This window comes from Physeter macrocephalus, chromosome 7 (assembly GCF_002837175.3).
Source record: "Physeter macrocephalus isolate SW-GA chromosome 7, ASM283717v5, whole genome shotgun sequence".
Taxonomy (NCBI): Eukaryota; Metazoa; Chordata; class Mammalia; order Artiodactyla; family Physeteridae; genus Physeter; species Physeter macrocephalus.
Genome location: NC_041220.1, coordinates 56,131,627 through 56,143,197, shown reverse-complemented (window position 1 = coordinate 56,143,197; position 11,571 = coordinate 56,131,627). Strand labels below are relative to the sequence as shown.

Here is an 11,571-nt window from a genome sequence, read left to right as displayed (position 1 = left end):
ACTCATGAGTCTAATGTACTTACCTGGATTTCAACTTTTTACATTGTGATTTCATCCTTTTTTGATGTTCCAAGATTTCTTCTTTTATCATTTTCTTTTCATCTCAAGAACTTCCTTTAGGCTTTTATTTATGGTCGACTGATGACAAATTCTCTTGTCCCAGACCTGGAAATGAAATTATTTGCATCTTTATTAATTAACTCATAGGCTTATTGTAGTTTTGAGGATCTGTTTTATTCTAAAACCAATAAACAATTATCATTTTATCTCTTTCTAGATTGAGCAAGTACCACAGAGACTGAGAAAAACATTGACACCTTAAATTGTCCCCAATCTCTTCTGAGTAGCCAACCCTCTTTTTAAATCTCTTTGGAGAGAACAGTATTTTTTGGAGCAGGTAAGAAGTCAATGTCTTTGAAATTCTAGGAGAATTTTATTAAGTAGACAATTAGGATATCTGTCTTTAGTAGATCTGGATGATATATGGAAGGAGATCCTGCTTTGTAACTTCCTTTATTGTTTTTACTTGAAGTTTTCCATTACCAGGATTGTTCTCATGAATAATCAGAGGCCTTTGAATTACTAGATTATTACCACCCTGACAATATATTAATATATAATACATTAATACTTATATTAAGATACTAATACTTCTGTGATTCCAAATATTATTTCAAAACACAATCTCAAGAGTTTCATCACTGAAATACTTGTCACCAATTCAGTATGTCCCAATTTGACTGAACTTCCACTTTTATTTCTCAATCTTCTATCACCAGATTGTTTGCAATTTACAGTTAAGTTATATTCTGGCTTTTTTTTTTTTAATGATTTATCTACTAACTGGTTTTGGGTCATATTCTTCTTAAAGTTTTTGATTTTTCTGGTATTTTGTTATACAGGGAGGCTGAAGTGTCCTACAGATTAGGTGTAAATCACTTAATCTTTGAAATAAACACCTGGGAATAGGTGAAAGAAATGAAACTTGACTGAGGATAGACCACTGTTCTCCACACTTGTTCATAATAGACATCTTGCCTGGATCCCAGAAAATAAGTTGATGGGTTTGAAGCTCTCCCAGATTTCCTCAATCTCTTTTTAACTTTAACTCTTCTTACAAAATACCACTTGTTTTTATGATACTGGGATTTTCTTTATTATTCTAGACCATCTCTTTTAAAACCTGACATGTTAATTATTGTTTAGTAGGTTTTTGTTATAAGTCATCATACCTTTTCTTTAATTTAGATTAGCCTTGTTCAGAAATAGATGATTCATACTTTTTATGGCCACACTTTAAAGCTCTAGGCAAGAATCACAAAAACACTGCCAAAAGTTATCAGTTAAACATGAGTGCTTGGACACAATACCCTTTTTATTTAACATATTTATTTATTTTGTCTTATTTAACATATATATATATATATATATATATATATATCTCCAGTAATATTTCTCATTTGGCCAGTTCCTAGTTCCCTGATCTTGCCCTGTGGTTTACTATTAACAGGTACAAGTATTGTTTAATAAATTCCATAATGACTCTTGGAAGAGTCTAATGGGAAAAATAAATTTTTTCCTTGGAATTTTCTAGTAGCCTTTTTAACAATATCTCATGTTTTAAAAGTTAATCAAATACCCAAAACATAATAGTAAAAAAGATAAAACTATTAAAATAGATTTTAACAATGAGCAATATAGTCACAAAAGGGAAAGGTTCAAAATTGCTCAACATTAACAAATCAATTAGGAATGTTTTTCCTGTAAGGCAGTGACTGGAAATTTCCAAACTCTTAGAGAGATTTTATTTTACATAGAATAAATTTAAATAATAGTGTTTTATCAGAATTTGCTTTGTAGTTCTCTAGTCACAATATATCTGGCCTTCAGAAAGTTCCATGCTCAGAGAGAATTAAACATAAGATGTATTAGAAGATTCACATACAAAAAGCTCTGTGGATAGGGCATGCACAGTGTTCCTTTCTCTTAAGATGGCTTGTCTCCCTCTTTTGCACAAAGATAATTGACACTGAAGACACACAACTGCAATTTTCCCCTTAACTTAGATTTTTTTTAAGTTTCTTTTATTTTCTAGTAGATACATAACAAATTAGCAAGCATGAAAATATTTTTCTTACACAATTCAAGATGAAAAACTCAAGATCATACTATATATTTCTTTTATTTCCCTTTTAAAATACTCTAATGGCTTTGGTCTCCAACTGACATATTTCAATTCTGTTTTTTTTCAACTGATACATTTTAATTCCATTTGCTAACAGATCAAGTAAACAAATATCAAAGGTCCAAAGATTCTCACTCATCTTGGTTTATGGAACTTTCAACACTCACTAAACACATATTCCTTCTCCAGCACACTGGCCAAACAAAAAATTTGGCTATTAATTTACTGATAGCTAGAACATAAAGGGAAACAATATTAGACATTTCTCATTAGAGAAAGAGAATCTCTGGGGAAACAAAATTTTAACAGGATTTGGTTGTGAATGAATTTTCTCATTGTCATCAAGTATATTTTATTATCTTGTTTATTGGTAATACCTTTGAAAATAATTTTATATCAATTCTAAGAGTGATTTCCTTACTTCCATTCCTTGTACTAATCAAAGAAAGTCAAGTTCTCACATTAGATATGATTGCCATAAAATGATTCTCTGAGGATCTGTGCTAGTGTTCAGCGATGCACCTTAATAGAAGAATATACCTTACAATAAGAAAGCAGGGGAGGACTCTTCACCAACTTTACACAGACTTCTCTAAATATAACTCCTTTCTAAGCTTTTGATAGGTCCTGGAGTGAAGGCAACTTGAGTTTATATTTTATGACAAGTATTATAAGTGTTTTCTTTTTAATTCCTTTGGTAAGCTATCATAGAATTATATGCTCTGTAAAGAAGAGAAGTGTGTAGTGGATTTGACATTTTTAAACAAAATCTAAAAAATTGTGGAGAGTTAGAAAAACAGGAGTTAAAAACCTCATACACAACTATGCAACATAAGAAGGTGTTTTCATGGGTTCAGATTTTGGCAAGTAATCAGTAGCAGTTTTAGTTTCTTTCAAATTACAATTAAAATGTTTATAAGTACTGAGAAGAAATGTGGATAAAACTGCTATAGGATTGGAAGCTAAGACAAATAGATATCAAGTAAGCATGACAAAAGGAAAGCAGAATTACAATTTTAACACCCATTGCAGTAGTATTTAAGGCAAAAAAATGCTATATGAAAAAAGAATCATTTTATATTAATAAATGTAACAATCTTAAGTGAAAATATAGTGGTCATGGACTTTTATGCACTGAAAAGCAGGGTAGGCATAATTGGCACACTACTATCCACCTTTGTCAGATCAAGTACATAAAAAAATTAGTTAAGCCTTGCTTTGAAAGATTCAGATAAAAATTTGAATGAAGAAAAGCAGATGAGGTATATGCATTATTTTCAAATAGTTAAAGGGTGATATATGAGGCTTGAATTATCTTTGCATGGTTAAAGTACAGACAGAGATAAAGCTAAAGCTCCTCAATTGTTGAAAGGCCTTATTAGGGGCTTTAATTTGTGTACAGATATTTAACAGGCAAATTGACATTTGAAGAACATTCACACTGAACTATATAGGGTGGGTAAGAGAGGACAGAGGCTGAAAGGAAAATCAGGATTCTATTACAATGGTGCTTTAATGAATGGTGAGTGCTGATATAGGGTTAGAGAAGATCTGAAAAATATTGTAGAGGAATCAGTGGTAGATTGCCATGGACTAAATGAGACTAGTTGGCAAAATCTCATAAATCAATGGGAAATTTACATGTGATTTTGGTTTATAGTGAGGAGTCTATGTTATTTTAATCAGCTCCCACCAACATCAATTCTTATTCACCTGCAGATCTCTTTTCTCCCAGATGCTGAAACATCTATGTCTGATTGCTTTTTCCTATTAAAACTTATGCAGGGATAAGAAGTTATTCTGGCCAATGAATTCTTCATGGCCCAGTTCATTTAGTTGCTAGAAAACCACATTATACAAGATGAAAATCATTTCATATATCATAAATTGCCACAGATTTTTTTTACCAATTATCCTGAAGATATAGCCTAACAAGGATTCAGGTCCCTAGAAAAGAATTCATTAGTTTATCAGAGGGAGCTGAAAATAATTGTAAAACACATGATTGTATGGTAACTCTGTATTTTACTGTTTGAGAAACTGCCAGACTATTTTCCAACGTGGTTGCACTATTTTAAATCCCACCAGCAGTGTATGAGTCTTCTGATGGATGCAATGACATTCTTGCTAATACAGTTTATCATCTGACTTTTTGATTATAGTCATTCTAGTGGGTGTGATGTGGTATCTTACTGTAGGTTTTGATTCGCATTTTTTTATGACTAATGATGATAAATATCTTTTCATGCACTTAGTAACCATTCCTATATCTTTTTTGGAGAAATGTCTATTCGTATCCTTTGTCCATTTTAAAATTTGGTTATTTTTCCTTCTATCATTGAGTTATTTATATAATCTAGATACAGGTTCTTTATTAGATGTATGATTTGAAAATATTTTCCTACATTCTGTGAATCGTCTTTTCATTTTCTTGATTGTGGCCTTTGAAGCATTCTACTCCCAAGTATATACCCAAAATAAAACATCTGCCCACACAAAACTTGTACACAAATGTCTATAGCAGCATTATTCCTAACAGCCCAAAGTTGGGAACAACCCAAAATCCATCAGCTGTTGAATGAATAAACAAAATGTGGCATGTCCATACAATGAAATATTATGAATAAAGTACTAATAGATGTTACAACATGACTGAACCATGAAAACAAAAGACTACATAGTACATGTTGCCATTTATATGAAATGTCCAGAATAGGAAAATTTATAGAGACAGATTAGAATAATGGTTTCTTGGAGATGGGTGATGGGGGATAGGAGATAACTAAAGAGTATGGGGTTTCTTTTTGAGTCTAAGAAATTGTTCTAAAATTGACTGTGGTAATGATTGTGCCCATCTGTGAATATGCTAAAAAAACATTGAATTGCACAGTTTAAATCGGTGAATTATATGTTATGTAAATTATATTTCAATAATACTGTTATTAAAAAAATACATGATCAGATTTAGGGACTAGACTAGACTAGACTGAGGAACTCTGACAATTATATTCAAGATTCTGATTCTCAGAGTAGGCAGCCAGGAGCACAGCCCACTTACAGCAAGAATTGTTAACCTTCTAGCCATAAAGAAAATATTTGGAAAACTATTGAATGTTTAGAGATCTCCAGAAAAATTATACTTAAGCACATTTTAAAACTATAATTTCCTTTATTACATTGGAAACTGATTTTTTTAAAACACAGGCACAGAAAAATATGGCCTTCACACTTGTCTGTTTTTTCTCGTAAAAGTAAGTTTCCACTGATTGATAAAAAAAGACAATATTATACAAAGACACAAAAGCAAGTTTGGATTCAGCTAGAAAGTGATTTCAATTACATGAATCTTTGGTTTTGCTTTCATAATAATTAATAATGATTCATGATAATAAGAAGAATTAAAATAGAATCTCATACTATACATTTTTATTTAGAATAAATAAACAAATATCTTCAGGACGTTGACAAAAATTATTTTTTCACATGAGCAATTTTCAAATAGAAGAAGTAAATTGACATATAAATGTTTTGCTTATTTGACTCATGGAAACCTGAAGACCATCAACAGAATTTCTATATTTAACAACTTTTTAAGAGAAAGTAAGCCCTGGCTTCTGGCCAAGGCATACATTTCTTAAATTCCAGAACCAGTGCTTCTTAAATGGGGCTTATCTGCTATAATCTGCTAAGACCCATTTGGGAAGTAGCAGATTCTTCTCTCTCTCAGTGAATTTTCCTCAGCCCCAAGAATAGCTTATCATTCTTTGTTTCTCCTCAAATATTTTATAGATGCATTGCACATATAAATAATAATCAGTAATTATTCTGGTCTCTCCTTATATATTCTCTTATCATGTATAGGAAAAACGCCATCTCCAATGCATGATAAAGACATTAAGAAAATGAACTTAACTCCACAATCTTTCCACAAGCACCATGTCCCTTGAAACTACAAGTACATCTCGAATAAAATAGGATTAAAAAAAAAATTGTGTGGGTAGAAATATCTTACAGAATAAATTAAATGAAATAGTTTATATAAGAAGTAAAAATATCTGTCAAGAGAAGAAAAAAGGGGGTGATGTCATCATCATGGCAGCATGAGATACTCCCTTTTATTCTCCCCTTTAATCTACAACAAGTGAAACATCCATAATTCAACAAAATGTTCCTCTGCCTAGCACACCAGGATGCCAGAGAGATCCACACATTAGTACATCCGAAGGTGGGTAGAGTGGAACACATAGAGAAGGTGGAACTCCGGGAATATCAGAGGCTATGCCTCGGATCGTGGCCCACCATCTGTGATGGCTGAGCCTTCAGGCCCAGAGAATCCAGCACCTGCAATAGCGGTTAGAGGTGACACACAGGACTCCACTTTCCTGGCTGCAGTGGCAGCCATCATGGGCACAAGGACCTGGGCAGCAGCAATGCTCCATAGAGCAGATCACATGGGAGAGAGACTTAGTGAGCTCAAAGATAGAAGTCTACAAATAATTAGGTAGAAGAGCAGAGAGAACTAAGATTTTTTTTTTTAATGAAGAAATTCTACGAGGACTATTCAGCTCCATTAGAAAAGGCAACATAAGGATAATGGGTAACCCAGAAGGAGAAGAGAGGGAAAAGGGGGCAGAGAGTTTAATTAAAGGAATAATAGCTGAAAATGCCCCAAACCTGGGGAAGGAACTGTATATATAAGTCCACAAAGCTAATAGAACACCCAGTTACATCAGTGCAAAATAACCTTCTCCAAGACACATTATATTAAAACAGGCAAAAGTCAATGATAAAAAAGAATTTTAAAGGCAGCCACAGAATAAAACACAGTAACAAAAAAAGAACCCCCATTAGGCTATCAGCAAATTTCTCAGCAGAAACTCTATAGGTCAGGAAACAGTGGAATGACATACTCAAAATATGGAAAGATAAAAACTATCAGCCAAGCATATACAGCAAAATTATCCTTCAGATATGAGAGGGAAATAAAGGCTTTCCCAGATATACAGAAGCTGAGGGAATTCATCACCAATAGACCTGCCTTACAAGACATGTTGAAAGGAGTTCTTCTACATTAAATGAAAAGGCAAAACCATGCAAAACTTTGAGTAAGGTGATCAGTACCTAGACAGAATAAGAATATTGCAACTCTATAGAAGAATAGATTGTTAAACACTTTATTATAGCATAAAAATTAAAGGGAAAAAAGCATCCAAAAAATAACTATAGCTGTTTCAATTTGATAACAAACTCAAAATATAAAAAGGGATAATGTGGGACAACAAAAACATAAAAGGGGAAGAGGAAAGTGATAGAACTTGTATAGGCAAATGAAGCTATGATGCTATCAGCAGAAAAAGACTATTTTATTTATGAGATATTTAATAGAAACCCCGTGATAACCACAAACAAAAATCTAGATCAGGGACACAAAACAAAAAAAGGAAGCTGAGAAAACATCATAGAAAACCATCAAACTAAAATGGCAGACAGAAACACAAAGAAAAAGAAATAATGGAGATATAGAACAATCAGAAAACAAAAGATAAAATGGCTACATTAAATCCTCATTTATCAAGAATCACCCTAAATGTAAATGGATTGAATTCAATCAATCAAAAGACAGAGAGTGGCTGGCTATATTAAAAAACAAGACTCAATTACATGCTGCTTCTAGGGGACTCATCTCAGCTCTAAAGATAAATATAGACTCAAAATGAAGGGATGAAAGATGATACTCCAAGCAAATGGTAGACAAAACAAAGCAGGCAAATTATGTGTAGCCATACTCATATCAGACAAAATAGACTTCAAGCCAAAAACGGTAAAAAAGACAAAGATAGACACTTTATATGATAAAGGGGAATATCCATCAAGAAGACATGAGTAATTAATATATATGTGCATAATATAGAAACATTAAATATATATAAAAGTAATTATTAACAGACTTCAAGGTAGAAATTGATAGCAACACAATAATGGTAGGGGACTTTAACACCCCACTTACGCCAGGTCATCCAGACAGAAAGTCAACAAGAAAACACTGACCTTAAATGAAACATTAGATTAGATGAACTTGAGACATATACAGAATATTTCATCCAAAAACAGCAGAAGAAACATTCTTCTTTAGTGCACAAGGAACATTCTCAAGGATAGAACGTATGTTGGGACACAAAACAAGTCTACATAAATTTAAGATTGAAATCATTCCTAGCATCTTTTTCTGATTGCAATGGTGTGAAACTAGAAATCAACTACAAGAAGAAAGCTGAAAAAAATCACAAATATGTAAATCTAAACAACATGCTACTGAACAACTATTGCCAACAACAACAACAACAACAACAAAATCAAAGGAGAAATAAAAAATACCTGAAGACAAATGAAAGTGAAAATACAACATACTGAAATCTATGGGATGCAGCAAACCACCACTAAGATTGAAGTTTATAGCAATATAGCCCTATCTCAAGAAAAAAGAAAAATCTCAAATAAACAATCTAACCTTACACCTAAAGGAATTAGGAAAAGAAGAACAAATGAAGCCCTAAATTAGGAGAGAAAAGGAAATAATAAAGATCACAGTGAAAATAAATGAAGCAGAGACTAAAAAGACTAGAAGATCAATGAAACTAAGAATCAGTTCTTTGAAAAGATAAACAAAATTGACAAAACTTTAGCTAAACACACTAAGGAAAAAAGAGAGAAGGCTCAAATAAAGGAAATCAGAAATGAAAGAGAAGTTACAATGGATACCACAGAAATACAAAGGAATATAAGAGACTACTATGAGCAGCTATACACTAACAAATTAGATAATCTAGAAGAAATGGATAAATTCTAGAATCAAACAATCTTCAAAGACAAAATCATGAAGTAGGAAATCTGAATAAACTGATCACTAGTAAGAAGATAGAAACAGTAATCAAAAACCTCCCAAAAACCAAAAATCCAGGACCAGACAGCTTAACTGGTGAATTCTACCAAATATTCAAAGAGATTTAACATATACATCTCAAACTCTTGTAAAAAATTAAAGAGGAGGAAATACTTCCTAACACGAAGCCAACATTATTCTGACACCAAAACCAGACAAGGACAACATACACAAAAAATTACAAGCCAATACCTTTGATAAACATAGATCAAAAATTCTCAACAAAATATTAGAAAACTGAATACAGCAATACCTTAAAAGGATCATACACCATGACCAAGTGGAATTTATTCCAGGATGCAAGGATGGTTCAACATTTGCAAATCAGTCAGTATGATGCACATTAATAAAATGAAGAATAAAAATCATATGATTATCTCAATAGATGCAGAAAAAACATTTGACAAGATTCAACACCCATTTACGATAAAAACTCTCAATAAAATGGGTATAGAAGGAGTGTACCTTAACATAATAAAGGTCACATAAGACAAATACACAGCTAACGTTATATTTAGTGGTGAAAAACCAAATGCTATCCCTCTAAGATCAGAAACATGACAAGGATGTGCATTCTTGTGACTTTATTCAACATATTATTGGAAGTCCTAGCCAGAGAAGTTAGGTGAGTCAAAGAAACAAAACGTATCCACATAAGAAAGGAAAGAACAAAACTGTCAATATGTGCAGATGACATAATATTATATGTAGAAAATGCTAAAACTCCACCAAAAAAACTCTTAGAAATAATAAACAAATACAGTAAAGTTTACAGGGCACAAAATCAATATACAAAAATCTATTTCATTTCTATACAATAACAATGAACTGGCAGAAAAAGAAATTAGGAAAGGAATCCATGTACAATTACAACAAAAGAATAAAATACAAAGGAATAAATTTAACTAAGGAGGTGAAAGACCTGTACACTGAAAACTATAAGACGTTGTTGAAAGAAATTGAAGAAGACAAAAAGAAATGGAAAGCTATTTTGTGCTCATGGATTGGAAGAATGAATATTATCAAAATATCCATATTCATTCACAGATTCAATGCAATCCTTATCACAATACCATTGACTTTTTTCACATGAGCAGAACAAAAAATTCTGAAATTGATATGGAACCACAAAAGACCCTAAATAGCTAAAGCAATCCTGAGAAAAAAGAACTTAGCTAGAGGTATCACACTCTCTGATTTCAAATTTTACTACAAAATTCTAGTAATTAAAACAGTTTGGTATTGGCAGAAAAACAGACACACATACAAATGGAACAGAATTGAAAGCCCATAAATAAACTCACATATATATGAACAACTAAATTACAACAAAGGAGCTGAGAACATATAATGGAGAAAGGAAAGTTTTCAATGAATAGTGTTGGGAAAACTGGACAGTCACATGCAAAAGAATGAAACTAGACCATTATTTTTTATCATACACAAAAATCAATTCAAAATGGATTACAGACTTGAATGGAAGATCTGAAACCATAAAACTCCTAGAATAAATCACAGGCAGTATACTCTTTGGCATCAGTCTTAGAAATATCTTTTTGGATATGTCTCCTCAGGCAAGAGAAATAAAAGCAAAAATAAACAAATGGGACAATATCCAACTAAAATGCTTCTTTACAGCAAAGGAAACCATCAACAAAACAAAAAGGAAAACTACAAAATAGGAGACGATATTTGTCAATAATATATTTGTGGTAAGGAGTTAACATCCAAAATATATAAAGAACATATACAACTCAACAGCAAACAAACAAATATTTTGATTAAAAAATGGGCAGAGGGTACGAATAGACATTTTTCCAAAGAAGACATAAAGTTGGCCAACAGGGCTTCCCTGGTGGCGCAGTGGTTGAGAGTCTGCCTGTCAATGCAGGGGACACGGGTTTGTGCCCTGGTCCGGGAAGATCCCACATGCCGTGGAGCAGCTAAGCCCGTGAGCCATGGCTGCTGAGCCTGCACATCCGGGGCCTGTGCTCCACATGGGAGAGGCCTGCGTACCAAAAAAAAAAAAAAAAAAAAAAAGATGGCCAACAAACATATAAGATATTCACAGATTCAATGCAATCCCTATCAAACTACCAATGGCATTTTTCACAGAATTAGAATAAAAGATTTTACAATTTGTATGGAAACACAAAAGACCCCAGATAGTCAAAGCAATCTTGAGAAAGAAAAACAGAGCTGGAGGAATAAGGCTCCATGATTTCAGACTATACTACAAAGCTACAGTAATCAAGACAATGTGGTACTGGCACAAAAACAGAAATATAGATAAATGGTACAGGATAGGAAGCCCAGAGATAAACCCACACACATATGGTCATCTTATCTCTGATAAAGGAGACAAGAATATACAATGGAGAAAAAACAGCCTCTTCAATAAGTGGTGCTGGGAAAACTGGACAGCTACATGTAAAAGAATGAAATT

General features: G+C 32.7%; 1 long non-coding RNA gene across 1 annotated transcript in view; it reads left to right on the top strand.

Annotated features, from left to right (window-relative positions):
• The first annotated feature begins 346 nt into the window (after nt 1–346).
• Nucleotides 347–11,571, top strand: part of LOC129392244 (uncharacterized) — a 143,054-nt gene continuing 131,829 nt past the window's right edge. Inside the window, exon 1 of the long non-coding RNA XR_008617800.1 lies at nt 347–397. This is a non-coding gene — a long non-coding RNA (uncharacterized lncRNA). The remainder of the gene's footprint in view (nt 398–11,571) is intronic.